The sequence below is a fragment of the Chelonia mydas genome, chromosome 11 (genome assembly GCF_015237465.2).
Source record: "Chelonia mydas isolate rCheMyd1 chromosome 11, rCheMyd1.pri.v2, whole genome shotgun sequence".
NCBI classification, from domain to species: domain Eukaryota; kingdom Metazoa; phylum Chordata; order Testudines; family Cheloniidae; genus Chelonia; species Chelonia mydas.
In genome coordinates this window covers 78,139,049-78,153,550 of record NC_051251.2, presented here as the reverse complement: position 1 = coordinate 78,153,550, position 14,502 = coordinate 78,139,049, and the positions used below count along the sequence as shown (strand labels likewise).

The following is a 14,502-nucleotide window of genomic DNA, read 5'->3' as shown; positions in this document are numbered from 1 at the left end:
GCAGTCTCTGGGTGTGTAAAATGGTGTTTGCCCCTGCCAAATTTTCGTAAAAGAAGGGAAGAAAGGCATGTACATTTTGTGTTATCTATAAGGTGGCCATCTTGGACTTGGCAAAAGAATATGGTGACCTTTTGCCATTGGCTATATTAGTTTGGGTTGGGAAGCACACTCCCACGCACGGATTGAATCCGCGTAGACAGGGTCTAACATCCAGGCAGAGACGACGCAAAGAGGGATAGAGAGGGTTTTTAGTTAGGTCTACTCACCCATTCCTGTGTCCATCATGGAGTCCCTCCCTGATGTCCAATGTCAAGATAGCAGAAGCTGTCCATCGCTCTCCCTGCAAGAGAAGGTAGAAAGCACATCAACATTACCTCGTGGGTGTAATTGTTTGTGAGAGTGGAGCATTTCCAGAGTTAAAGTTTTGTTACTCCACCCCTTCTCTAGCCTATCCTAGTCCTTTCCCCCATAGTAAATAAAGTCTTGTTTGTGTGGTTACCACTGTGTGGCCTTATTTTCGTGTGCTAAGGCAAGCTCTGCTAGATGAGTTTACAGAGGGGACTATGTGGGAAGAATTTACTGTAAGATTCCCCGCGTCTTCTGAATGGGGTTTGGGTTCTGCCCTCTTTAAAGGAAGGAAAAATCCTTACAGGTGATCCTAGGGGGCTGAAACCCACTGTGATGAGTTAGTAATCTGTCCTATTCACCATGATGTTTGTGACCCTGTATATCCTAGGGAAGTAGCCCATGGGTCATTATGCATCTATTGATTTAAAATGGACGCTTGTGGTGTACAGACAAAGAAGGACAACTTTTCAAATCCAATGTGCACAGAGATTGTATGGACACTTAAAGTATTGAATACAATGCTTTTATCTTTAATCTGCTCATTAATCAAAGACAAAGGAGCAGGATTGGGAGGTTAGGCACTGACTTCCCCAGAATCATTCCTCTCCTACAGGGGTGGCAAGTTTGTAGAACTTTTGGTGGTGCCCAGAACACTCAGAGCCTGCCCCCGCCCTCCAAACTCCACCCCCAACCTGCCGAAGGCTCTGTGAGGGAGTTCGGGTTGGGGGAGGAGGTCTGGGGTGCAGGCCCTGGGTTGGGGCAGGGAATTGGGGTGTAGGACGGTTGAGAGGTTGGGCTGTAGGATGGAGTCTGGGGTGCAAGCTCTGGGATGGAGTTTGGGTGCTGGGTGCAGGCTCCGGGCTGGGGCACAGGGTGGGGGTGCAGGATGGGTGGAGGGGTGCAGGGTCTGGGAGGGAGTTTGGGGATGGGAGGGGCTGCGGAGGGAGGGGATGCAGGCTCTGGAATGGAGTTTAGTTGTAGCCTCTGGGCTGGGGTAACGGGTGGGGGTGTAGGAGGGAGTTTGGGTACAGGCTCTGGGAGGGAGTTTGGGCGCAGGAGGGGGGTGTGAGAAGGGGGTGGGGGTGCAGGCTGTGGGATGGAGCTTGGGTGCTGGGTGCAGGCTCTGGACTGGGGCAGGGCCTGGGGGTGCAGAAGGGAGTGAGGGATGCAGGCTCTGGGACGGAGTTGGGGTGCAGGCTCTAGGCTGGGGGTGCAGGCTCTGGGTGGGAGTTTGGGGGCCAGAGAGGGGTGTGGGCTCTGGGAGGGGGTGATGGGTGCTCGGGGGGAGGGGACTGCCATCACATGTGTCTTCCTTCCTCCCCTGCTCCCCCTCCTCATAGCCTCACTGGGGCGGGGGACAGGGCTGCCCCTTGCCCAGTGTTTGCAGGAGGGGTGGGTGGGTGGATCAGAGGGTCAAACACTCACCGAAGCCCCAGCGGCTGCTCAGGTGAGTCAAGCGGGTCCACTCCAGATGTCTCCCGCCAGAAGCCCCCTCGGCGTCTGGTGCCGGGAGAGGGGAGGGGGGGCTGCCAAGCATGTGTGTGCCCCCTCCCGCTCCCCCTTCCCAGGTGCTCTTGTGCGGTGCTGGGGCTGCCGGCAGCGGAGGCCAGGGCGAGCCGTGCCGCTTTCACTCAGACAGGGGGCTCCGGGGGCCGGGGGGGGGGCAGGTGGGGGCTGGGGGAGAATGCTCTGGACCAGGGGCCGCTCCAGGCAGGGCCGGGGGAGAGACCCAGATCCAAACATTGTTGGAGCAGGGCCCCAAGCCCTGAATATTGCTGAAGCCCGAGCTCCACAAGGGACTATAACTCGCTGCCCCTGCTCTCCTAGGAATTCCCATGATAAATCTCCTGTCAAGGAAGAGCCTGAGGAATTGTGATCAGGGGAACTACCCAGAGCACCAGACAAATCAGGGCCCTGAGCTGAGAAAAACCAAGCCTCAGCCAGTTCACAGTAATTCAGTTGTCCTCAGCACAGACACCCCTGAAGCACCCGAGGATTACTTGAAAGGCTTTGAGAGGCTTGGCTCTGCAGAGCGAGAGATGAAGCCTATTACTGCAGGGAAATCAATGACAGAGTAGACACGGGATGGAAAGATACGGGGACACAAATTTCTCTGGTTTAGTCGAGTGTGTTTCCAAAATCTGACGCCTTGCCTGCTGCAATGGCAGAGCTTGTGTTAAGAAGACAGTCTAGGAGTATTGTACCTTTAGCCATGGTGCACAAAGAAGAAGATGGTTTACAAAGTGATTGACAAGTGGGGGCGCTGGACGACATCCCCACTGAGATGCTTATTGGGAATTCTTTTTTGTTGTGACTAAGGGTGTGGATGTGGTCACTTGCAGCCAAAGTGCATCTTTGTGTTGAGATCCCAGAGAGAAGGGGGGAAATCCCAGGCTACTCAGAGCGACAGAGAAAGTCTCTTTGACTCCCCGGCAGTAGAGAGAAGCAGCGTGTCTCCAGCAGCAAAGGGAGGTGGGGAGATGAACTCCTGCAGCGCAGCAGAAGGCAGCCTGCCCAGTGCCCTCAGAGACAAAGGGGTGGAAGAGGTGCCTGCCACCGAACAAGCTGCTCCAATTGTTCACAGCCAGAGTTTTGCAGTTGAGGAACGCATAGCCCTGGCCCAAGAGAGCACCAGGGATGGCGGCTTAGCGGGGCCCCAGGAAAGGAAAACAGGGAAAGGCCTTTGGAAGAAGATGGAAAATTGTCTAGGAAAGCTCCAGTGGGAGAGAACCAAGGCCCTGACCAACCCTCTCAGCAAGTGAGTGTGCCCAGCCAGCACCCTGGCGAGTCATGTTGTGAGCACAGGAATGTCCTCATGCTGGTCACTTGGGGATGGACGCTCCACACAGAGGGGCTGACTCAGCCTCTACTTCCCCCCACCCCGCCCCACTCCGCCAGGCAAGCAGCCTGGAATTCAGACTCAGAGAGTGAACTGTGTCGCTGACCTTTCAGAGGAAAGCAGTCACACACGCAACCCCTCGGGGGCATGGGGTGGTGGCAGACGGGCTCTCCCTCCAGGCCCCAGTCCTGGTTTACCCTGCTGGGCTCAGGCACATATGATCCCCAGTCTAAGCAGGGGTTGGGATTCACCAGGGCATCCATTTTGACACACTTGTGGAAAAGGACGGTATCTCTTTAAGGCAAAATTCAGCCCCTGCCTCTGTAACAGCCAAGGATTTGAATCCAAGGAGCCTTCGGGCTGAACAGGCATCTGTGCGAAGATGGAAATGACCCGGCTGGCTGGGGCTGGGGGGTGTCTTCCCCTTGCCTGGCAGCACAAAGGAAGCAGCAGAAAGAATGCTGCTGGTATCAGGGACACCTGGACAGAGGGAGGATTTTCTTAACCCACAGAGCCCACGTCACAGCCCTTCAGGAAAGGGGGCTGGAGAAGGACTCAGTCCCGGGGGTGAGGGCATCAGGTTGACCCCAAGAGGGGAGATGGGCTTCTTGCATATGTGCAGCCCTGGGGCTGGGAGACAGCTCCAGACAGGGCCTGCCAATGTGCAGGAACACCCTGCATCCTCTCCTCACCAGAGTCTGCAACACCCAGGGCCATCCCTTACCTGCTGTCCCGGTGGTGCCCCAAATTATGGTGACGTGAATATGCAGACGCTGGGAGGAGAGGTTACCTGGTTAATGCCACCAGGGCCATCCCTAGAGGGGGTGCGGGGCCTGTGATAACCCCCACTCCATGCCAGACCCTGCCCCTGCCTCTTCCTGCCCCTGCTCCACCCCACCCCAACCCTCCCCAAGCTTCTGCCCCTGCTCTGCCCCCGCCCCACCCCTTCCCACCCCTGCTCTGCCCCCATTCCACCCTTCCCCCAAGCCCCCTTCTCCGAGCGATGCTGGGAGACGGCGGACTGGAGCAGGCTGGGGCCGGGTCACCCTGCTTCCCGCTGGTGACTGCGGGGTCAGGCCCGACCCTTGCTCCTGGTGCCAGGCCCCCGCTAACCCTCCGGGCTGTCCTGGGCCCCACGCTTCCACTAAGGTGCGTATTCTGCTGCTCTCCTTTCTTCCTTGTGTCAGGATTCTGAACGCGACCATCTCATGGTCACTGCCTCCCAGGTTCCCATCCACTTTTGCTTCCCCTACTAATTCTTCCCGGTTTGTGAGCAGCAGGTCAAGAAGAGCTCTGCCCCTAGTTGGTTCCTCCAGCACTTGCACCAGGAAATTGTCCCCTACATTTTCCAAAAACTTCCTGGATTCTCTGTGCACTGCTGAGTTGCTCTCCCAGCAGATATTAGGGTGATTGAAGTCCCCCATGAGAACCAGGCCCTGTGATCTAGTAACTTCATTTAGATGCCTGAAGAAAGCCTCGTACACCTCATCCCCCTGGTCCGGTGGTCTATCGCAGACTCTCACCACAACATCACCCTTGTTGCTCACACTTCTAAACTTAATCCAGAGACTCTCAGGTTTTTCTGCAGGTTCATACCGGAGCTCTGAGCAGTCATACTGCTCTCTTACATACAGTGCAACTCCCCCACCTTTTCTGCCCTGCCTGTCCTTCCTGAACAGTTTATATCCATCCATGACAGTACTCCAATCATGTGAGTTATCCCACCAAGTCTCTGTTATTCCAATCACGTCATAATTCCTTGACTGTGCCAGGACTTCCACTTCTCCCTGCTCGTTTCCCAGGCTTCTTGCATTTGTGTATAGGCACTTGAGATAACTCGCTGATCGTCCTGCTTTCTCAGTATGAGGCAGGAGCCCTCCCCTCTCACTCTCTCCTGTTCTTGCTTCTTCCTGGTATCCCACTTCCCCACTTACCTCAGGGCTTTGGTCTCCTTCCCCGGTGAACCTAGTTTAAAGCCCTCCTCACTAGGTTAGCCAGCCTGCTTGCATAGATGCTCTTCCTCCTCTTCGTTAGGTGGAGCCCATCTCCGCCTAGCACTCCTCCTTCTTGGACACCATCCTATGGTCAAAGAATCCAAAGCCTTCTCTCCGACACCACCTGCGTAGCCATTCGTTGACTTCCACGATTCGATGGTCTCTACCCAGGTCTATTCCTTCCACAGGGAGGATGGACGAGAAGACCACTTGCGCGTCAAACTCCTTTATCCTTCTTCCCAGAGCCACGTAGTCTGCAGTGATCCGCTCAAGGTCATTCTTGGCAGTATCATTGGTGCCCACGTGGAGAAGCAGGAAGGGGCAGCGATCCTAGGGCTTGATGAGTCTCGGCAGTCTCTCCGTCACATCGTGAATCCTGGCTCCTGTCAAGCAGCAGACTTCTCGGTTTTTCCGGTCGGGAGGACAGATAGATGACTCAGTCCCCCTGAGGAGAGAGTCCCTGACCACCACCACCTGCCTCCTTCTCTTGGGAGCGGTGGTCGTAGAACCCCCAACCCTAGGACAGTGCATCTCATGCCTTCCAATCAGCGGAGTCTCCTTCTGCTCCCTTCTCTCAGATGTATCATCTAGTCCACTCTCCGCGTTAGTACCTCTGGAGAGAACATGAAAACGGTTGCTCACCTGTATCTGCGTTGCTGGTACATGGACGCTCCCCTTTCTTTTTCTGGAGGTCACATGCTACCAGTTTTCTTCACCATCCTCCTGTCCCCGCTGCGCAGCCTGCTCTGAATCTTCAAAACGTTGTGTCCGTAGAAGCATATCCTGACGTCTGTCCAGGAAATCTTCCGTTTCTCTTACCCAACACAGGGTCGATACTTATTTCTCCAGACCTTGAACCTTCTCTTTCAATATGGATACCAGCTTGCACTTTGTACAGACAAAGTCACTTCTGTCCTGTGGAAGAAATACAAACATGGCACTAACTGTGCAGGTCACAACAGCTGAACGCTCACCATCGATATTACCTTCCATCATTTCTATATACCTGGAAAGTAGTCCATGATAACCAGGTAATAATATCCTTTGAATTTGCATAAATCTGCAGCCAGTCTATTCCAAGACTAGTCTCTCTGATAGGGATTTTTGTACACGGTTTCTGTATTGTCTCCACTTGATTTAGACTGGATCTCCATTCAAAAGTTAAGTATCATTAAATCCTCCATTGAGTTCTTTCTCATTGGGCTCATCCTGACTGCCAAAGTGCAGCTGAGAAGGTTCTTGGTCTTCAGTCTGTTGAACACATTCACTCTGAACGCATAGCCTTTGTCTTTGTAAATTGTTTCTGTGGTGAACTAGTCCACGCAGTTCAGGATCCCTCCAGAGCTAGTCAGAGCTGTGTCAGCTGACTTCAGCTCTGGGAGGGGCTGAATGTAAGTCCCTTCTGAAATGGCTGTGACATCAGCTTCTGAATCAATTTTGAAGTCAATAGTCTTGCTATAAATATCCAGTTTTACTCTCCAGGCAGATTCTGTGTTGTCACAAGTGAAAGATCCCAGAAACAATGGCTCTTGATTCTCTGTAATATTAGTCAAACCTCTGACTGCACTGGTGCAGGAAGCAGCTGCAAAATTGTTAATATTTTGTGCATTTATTACACCTTCCACCTCTGGGTTGATATGCATCTCTCAGGCTATGACTTTTACCGCACCTTGTACATGTAGGCTGGAATTTGTCCCTCTTAGTTGGAAGTTCTGTCTCCTTGCCTCTGGCATTTTATGATAGACTTTTAGCATTCAAGTTTCTGTTTGCAGCTTCTAAGCTAGTTTTGGGGGTTTCAAGTTTGTCCTGCCTTTTGTTCTGCTGCTTGATTAGTTGAGAAAGCTTTGCTTCCTGTACAGCTGTGGCTAGGATTAAATCTCTCTTCCGCTGTAGCTGCTGTGAAAGGTTTTTATTTGTTAACCCAATAACCAGCATATCGCTGATATTTTCATGTTGTACAGTTTCAAGATGACAGTTTTCAGCCAACGTATGCCGAACTCTTATAAAACAATCAATATTGTCCCCTGGTGCTTGAATTCTCTGGTGGAAACATGCTCTTTCATAAATCATGTTTCTCTGCAGTATAAAGTATGCAGCAAAGATAGACAGAACCCTTTCGTAGTCATCTTTGTGACTGTTTTCAGTAAAGTCAAAGGATTTAAGGCTACGTTCTGCCTGCTTCTCCATAGCATAAATTAAAGAAGATACTTGTATAGGTCCAGTTTCCTTGTGGAGTTTGTTTCAATGTACAATCTTGCAAAATATGTTTCTAGTCTGTCCATTCTGAAGGTTTGTCAAAGCTGAAGTTCTCTGGGGCATTTAAAAGGGGCATGCTGATGAGATCCTGCAACCTTTGTTGGTTTTTTTCCCTTCTATTTACATGTCTGTTGCTTTCTTCCTTCAGTTTCCGTTCTCCTCTGGCACTAGTTTATTTCTGACCCCGTAACAGGCATCTATCCCAGATATGGACTGGCTACAGAGGTTCCTTCTAAGACAGATACCCTCACACGAGATGTGTTCAGTATAAGGGCATGTCTACACTACGAAATTAGGTTGATTTTATAGAAGACAATCTTTAGCAACTGATTTTATACAGCCAATCGTGCATGATCCCACTAAGCGCATTAGGTTGGTGGAGTGCGTCCTCAATAACGTGGCTAGTATCGACTCACAGAGTGGTGCACCATGGGTAGCTATCCCACAGTCCCCGCTGCCCACTGGAATTCTGGGTTAAGCTCCCAATGCCTGATGGAGCAAAAACATTGTCGCGGGTGGTTTTGGGTACATGTTAGTCTCCTCTCCCGCCTTCCTCCCTCCTAGAGAGCAATGGCAAACAATCGTTTTGCTCCTTTTATCCTGGGTTCTCCGTGCAGATGCCTTAGCACAGCAAGCATGGAGCCCGCTCAGCTGCACACTGCTTTTGTGAGCATTGCAAACACCTCGCACATTACCCTGCAGTACGTGCAGAGCCTAGCTAGGAGCCGCCACCACGAGGAAGATTGTGACGAGGACATGGACACAGACGTTCCTGAAAGCACGGGATGTGACAATTGGCATATCATGGTGGCATTGGGGCATGTTGATACAGTGGAACGGTGATTCTGGGCCTGGCAAACAAGCACAGACAGGTGGGACCGCATAGTGTTGCAGGTCTGGGATGATTCCTAATGGCTGCGAAACTTTCGCATGCATAAGGCCACTTTCATGGAACTTTGTGAGTTGCTTTCCCCCGCCCTGAAGTGCAGGAATACCAAGATGAGAGCTGCCCTGACAGTTGAGAAGTGAGTGGCAATAGCCGTGTGGAAGCTTGTAACGCCTGACTGCTACCGGTCAGTCGGGAACCAATTCAGAGTGGGCAAATCTACTGTGGGGGCTGCTGTATGGCACCATAGTAAAAACTGAAAAATGTTTCACAACCATTTTATTAGATTTAACTCATGTTTTAAAATCATCACACAAATTAAAGTTGACTACTCAAGCCTTCTATGAAGCACTATACCTACATCCTTCTTGGCTTCTTGTAATTTTGCACAACTCTGTTAATGAATTTCTTGAGTGCAGTGAGTGACTTCTCATGTTTCCAGTACTTCCAGTCCCTCACGATATGCTCATGATCAGGCAGAATGTGACTCCTTTCAGAACACAAAATTCTATTCAATGAGGGAAAATAACATTCAACTGTAGCTCTTGTGACTGGGAGTAGCAAGAGATGAATTCCTACTTCTTTCACCCCGGGAAACATAGCACAAAAAGTGGGTCAAACCACTAGTGATGATAAAGAAGAAGTTGAAGTCAAATCTTAATTTGTTTGTCATATGATATTCCAGTCTGTGTTCAAATTCTCTGTTCTGTCCTGGGCACATGGCAGCCCCATTGCTGGTAGTGCCTCGCTCCACTCAACTGTGAGCATTTTATAAGACAGGCACCTGTAAAAGCTATGTAGAGGTTGAGTAGAATCCAGAAGTCACTGTTGTAGATTCGTAAAAATCAAGTCTGTGTACTATTTCAGCTGGTTTAACAAATACTTTCTGTCCTCTTCACTTAGGAAGACTTCACTTAAGTGCCTTTATAAGTCAACTTCTAGACTGAAGTCTTTGCTTCTGCCAATAGGTTTTCAATTAATATCTCTCTGATTGAATCAAATGTAGCTTCTATTGCTGGACAGAGATCTAGTACTGTTGTAGGAGATGCCTGGATGGCATTGTTTAATGACCAAAGTGGTTGCAACAGTAGACTTACAAGAGATGCAGATGATGTGTCTTCTCTAATCTGAACATCTAGAAATGCATCCATTGGCCTACCACTGACGTTAAGATAAGATAGGCAATGACTTAAAACTTGAACCCATTTCCATCGGTGCGTTCATCAGCCATGTGAGCACATTTTCTGAATGCAGGGAGAGAGTCCTTCACTTTTTCAACTGCTGAGTCTCTCACTGTTGCACCACGTGCTTCTAGCCAGTCAGCTGAGTTTCTTGCAGAAAGATAGTGAGCATTTGCTGGTCTTGGTCAAAACCAGTGGCCAGCTTCAGAATTAACAAGTGACAATGCACTTAACATTGGCCTCCAGTTTCTAGTTTGTGGTATCTCTTGCTTAAATAGGAAGTATGATGTGACAGCCATGTTTGTTCACATAAACTATGTTGTGTCTCCAGCGTTCTTAACAGCCTCATTAAGTACTTTTAAAATTGGCTTTGACTGTGACTGGCTTATAAGGCTTTCGGTGTGTCGTTGCAGTCCAGAGGCTTGGTCTTTTGCAGCCTTTTCATGTAGGTTGATGGCCTTGGCTTTGTTGAACAGTCTGTCAAACTAAACTCCTCCACTTTTATTATATACGGTACATCCATGGTATGCCCACATTTTTAACACTGCATGTAGCTCTGGTTGCACCAGCTCAGTAAAGAAATACTAGAATTGGAAAAGGTACAGAGAAGGGCAACAGAAATGATTAGGGTTTTGGAACAGATTCCATCTGAGGAGAGATTAAAAAGACTGGGAATTTTCAGTTTAGAAAAGAGGTGCCTAACGGGGAAGATGATAGAGCTCTATAAAATCTTGCCTGGTGTGGAGGAAGTGAATAAGGAAGTGTTATTTACACCTTCACATAGCACAAGAACTAGGGGTCATCAAATGAAATTAACAGGCAGCAGGTTTAAAACAAACAAAAGGAAATATTTCTTCACACAACGCACAAACTCTGGAACTTTTTTGCCGAGGGATGTTGTGAAGGCCAAAGCTATAACAGGGTTCCAAAAAGAACTAGATCAGTTTTTTGGGGTTAGGTCCTTCAATGGCTATTAGCCAGGATGGCCAGGGATGCAGCCCCATGCTCTGAGTGTCCCTAGCTGCTGTTGCCAGATGCTGGGAATGGGCAATAGAGGATGGATCCCTTGACGATTACCTGCTCTGTTCATTCCCTTTGAAGCACCCGGCATTGGCCCCAGTCAGAAGACAGGATGCTGGGCTAGATGGACCATTGGTCTGACTCAGTATTGCTGTTCTTGTGTGCTTTATGGGCTTAACTGAATAATCACAAATCAAGTTGATTGTATTAAAGACCCTGGCACTTAAAGAGACTTACCATGCAATTGGGTGAAAGTTCATCAGGATACCTTTCTTCTCATACATCAGTTCACAAAGGATGATATTTTTGTGTCATGTGAGATTTAGACCACAAAGAAAATAAAGCTGTTTTAGGAAATTCATCCCAATTGCTCTGGGTTCAGTCCACCATTTTCTGGAATGCTCTGTAAAAATTGTGATTGATTCGTCTATTTTCTTGAAATTAATAATTGAAGCTACTTACTTGAAGAGATAGTTGAGCAGGTCATGAGGGGAAGCACACCACCTGGCATTACGTCGACTACGTTTTTGTTTTAACCTGGATGCAGCATTAACACTTTTAATGTAGTTTAGTTTTGAAGATTTATTCACAATATTCAATTTAGGGCAGAGTGCACTCTCCTCACTTTGATTATTTGAAAATAAAGACTTAAAATTATCTTTAGATGGATTCATTTGGGTTTTCTTCCAACTTGCAGGTTTCTAGGTGGCATGGGCTGGTGAAGCTACTTGTTATTCCCAGGCTTTCACACAGGGAAAGGTTAAGCTAAAAATAAATATTTTTTCCTTAAAATTTCATTCAGAAATACCTGTGCTCCTTTCCCTATTGCACACTGAAATTATGTGTAATTACTAGGGTTTCTTATCCAATCTTATTGCATTACAGCTGGGAGTGGGGATGTAACAAAGTGGGAAGGGGAGAGAGACCTCAAGGAAGAAGAGCCTCTGGATGGTGTGATGGATTTGGTCACAGAGATCCCTTTGAAACTGTCACTTGATGCGCTGGGGTACCACTGAGAATAACCCCCCTGCCCAAATGGGCGCCCCTCAACTCTGTCTTGCTAGCTAGACACTCCAGTTTAGCTCCAGCACATACTCAGAGAATGGGTCACACCCCTCTGCAGTTCCTTAGACCCTGAGATTCACTGAGCCATGGGGCTTTTCAGTTCACAGGGACTGTTCCAGCACCGAGTGTACTGCCTTTCTGGGAGCCTGAACCCTAGATAAATCTGCCTTACTCTGTATAAAGCTTATACAGGGTAAACTCATAAGTGTCCGCCCTCTTTATCACTGAAAGAGAGATACGTGCATCTATTTGAGCACCCCACCCCACCCCGTAACAATGACTTACACTGGGTTTATCAATAAACAAAAGCGATTTTGTTAAGTATACAAAATAGGATTTAAGTGGTTTTAAGTAATAACAGACAGAACAAAGTCACAAACCAAAATAAAACAAAACCTGCAAGCCGAAGGTTAATACACTAAGGGTATGTCTACACTGCACCGTTGTCACCAAAACTTTTGTCTTTTGCGGATACTTAAAAAAGCCCCCCTGTGAAAGACAGAAGTTTGGCCACCACAAGCGGCGGTGGGAACGCTCTCCTGCCGACAAAGCTTATGCCGCTCGCGGGGCTGGAAGTGTTTTGTCGGCAAAAGTGCCATCAAAATACCGCAAAAGAGTGTTCACACAGGGTGACTTTTAGCGACAAGGCTGTGTCGACCCAGCCTTGTCGCTAAGAGCTGCACAGTGTAGACAAGCCCTTAAGAAATCAGTTACAGATGATAACTTCTCGATGTTATTTCAGGTAAAATCCTTCTCAGGTCAGTTGCCTTTTCTGACCTGGGTCCAGCCTGTTCTCTCCCATCCCTGTGGTCACAATCCAGGTGCTTTCAAGTATCTCTGTGAGGTGGGGAGGCCATCTCTTAAGCCAGCTGAAGACCCTCATTGTTTACTTCCCCCACCTTACATAGAATTTCCCTAAGGTGGGAAACCCTTGTTTGAAATCCCACCCCCCTGTGGAAAAGTACCAAATTCAAGATGGATTTCAGTGTCAGGTGACATGGTCACATGTCTCTGTAAGACCCCGGTCTCCATTCTTCCTGGGCTGGCCCACATGTACACCAGAAGGTTTGCAGGTAAACAAAGCCATTTGCAGCCAATTGTCCTGGTAAATGGGAGCCATCAAGTTCCTAAAGTATCACTAATGGCCCTTACTTAGCATAATTACAATAGGATCTCAGATTTATACTTCATATTCCTAACTTTAAATATAGGAATGGTACATACATACAAATAGGAAAACCATATTCAGTAGATTAGAACTGTTTCAGTGATACCTTACATGGGACCTTTTGCATAAAGCATATTCCAGTTATGTCATATTCATATTCATAAGCATATTTTCATAAACCCTATGGAGTGCAACGTCACAGATGGGGGAGGAGCCCAGTGAGTGCAATGGGGCCGGTGAGTGACAGGAATGTCCTGGCATTTCCTGCCCCGGGGGCGTCTCTGCCCATGGAGAGGGGTGAAATAGCTGCATGGGGCAGAAGTGAGAGTGACTGGGCCCCACTGTATGGACACGTTGCACTGCAGCCGTGGGGGGCAGCTGGTCCCAGCGCGATGGAGGGAGGGGTGGGGAGAGCTGGGGAAGGGGATTCAGTAGCTGGGCAGGGGAAGGGGAGTGAGAGCCCAGCCCCAGGGCTGTGTGAGCGATGGGCCTAGGCTGGGTGAATGTGACCTGGTTATAGGAAAGAGCCCATGCAGCTTCCCCCTTCCCATGTGTTTGCCCCACCCTGGTGCAGCATGACAAAGGAGCCTGCTGGCAAAGCGTGATCCTGGTAAGAAATACGGACAGACAGCTGGTGGCTGTTGCTGCTCCATCACGGTTTGCTGCTCCTCACCTTTCCCCACCCCCTGACCTAGTGATAGCAGATGGTGATGGACGGGACCATCCACTCCTGTTAGAATTTCTACCCCTGTAACATATGGAGGGAAAGAAAAAAGAGAGTGTTCTAATTTAGAAAACGTTATTAGAGTTACAAGGTGTAAACACAAGAATGTTTTATGTTATAGTTCAACAGTGTTTCAAAAAATGCCTCTAAACATATTTTTAGACATGTAATTATTAACATTTACTTTGAGTCTTACCTGTACCTTGAAGTTTAACTTCTCTAAATATTATTCTTTTGCATTTCAATTGTCATTTCAAGAAATCCAAAATCAGTAGTGACCTCATCAGGCACCTGTGACATTATATGACTAAAATATGACCATATAGATCTTTGTTGCTACCACTGTTATATAATTGCAAGAAATCTTATATAAAGTGTGCCATGTGTGATTATTCCCTTCTATTCGGCACTGGTGAGGCCACATCTGGAGTATTGCCTCCCGTTTTGGGCTCCCCACTACAGAAGGGATGTGGACAAATTGGAGAGAGTCCAGCAGAGGGCAATGAAAATGATTAGGGGGCTGGGGCACATGACTTATGAGAAGAAGCTGAGGGAACTGTAAAGTAAACAAGTAAACAAACAAGTAAACAAGTAAAGCTCCTCCCCTCCCTAGCTGGTCCATGTCAGTTTAATAGCATAAACCTCACTGACCTGGGCAGTGGCTGAAAGTCCATGTGTGGCCGCTCACGGGCCTGGTGGAAGGGGCTGGGGTCTCAGCCTGGTCCCTAGTGGGGCAGGTGTCCCTGTCACACACAAACATAACCAGTGAAGTCTGCCCTGCACCCTTTGTCATTAGCCTCAGGAGGGAAGCCAAGGACTCGATGGAGCTCCTCTCTCTCTCTGAGGTCAGGGCTGAGCCCCGTGGAAGTGGGCATGGGTGGGTGAGTGGATGCTGGGGCTCCTGCCCTGTACAGGCTGTGGGATAAGCAAAGAACTCCAGTCCACAAGGCTCTCAGTTCACTTGTCCAGTCTGGCTGAGGAAGGTAATCTGGGGACCCATTGTGGGGGCCTGGAAGAGGCC

General features: G+C 48.9%; 2 long non-coding RNA genes across 2 annotated transcripts in view; one reads left to right on the top strand and one right to left on the bottom strand.

Annotated features, from left to right (window-relative positions):
* Positions 1-6,999, bottom strand: part of LOC122462337 — a 780,208-nt gene extending 773,209 nt beyond the window's left edge. Inside the window, exons 1-2 of the long non-coding RNA XR_006284824.1 lie at positions 5,824-6,999; positions 267-340 (exon numbers count right to left, since the gene is read on the bottom strand). This is a non-coding gene — a long non-coding RNA (uncharacterized LOC122462337). The remainder of the gene's footprint in view (positions 1-266; positions 341-5,823) is intronic.
* Positions 336-13,213, top strand: LOC122462336. Its single transcript, XR_006284823.1, has 3 exons — positions 336-471; positions 8,461-8,462; positions 13,201-13,213. It is a non-coding gene; the product is annotated as an uncharacterized LOC122462336 (long non-coding RNA).
* The last annotated feature ends 1,289 nt before the right edge of the window (positions 13,214-14,502 follow it).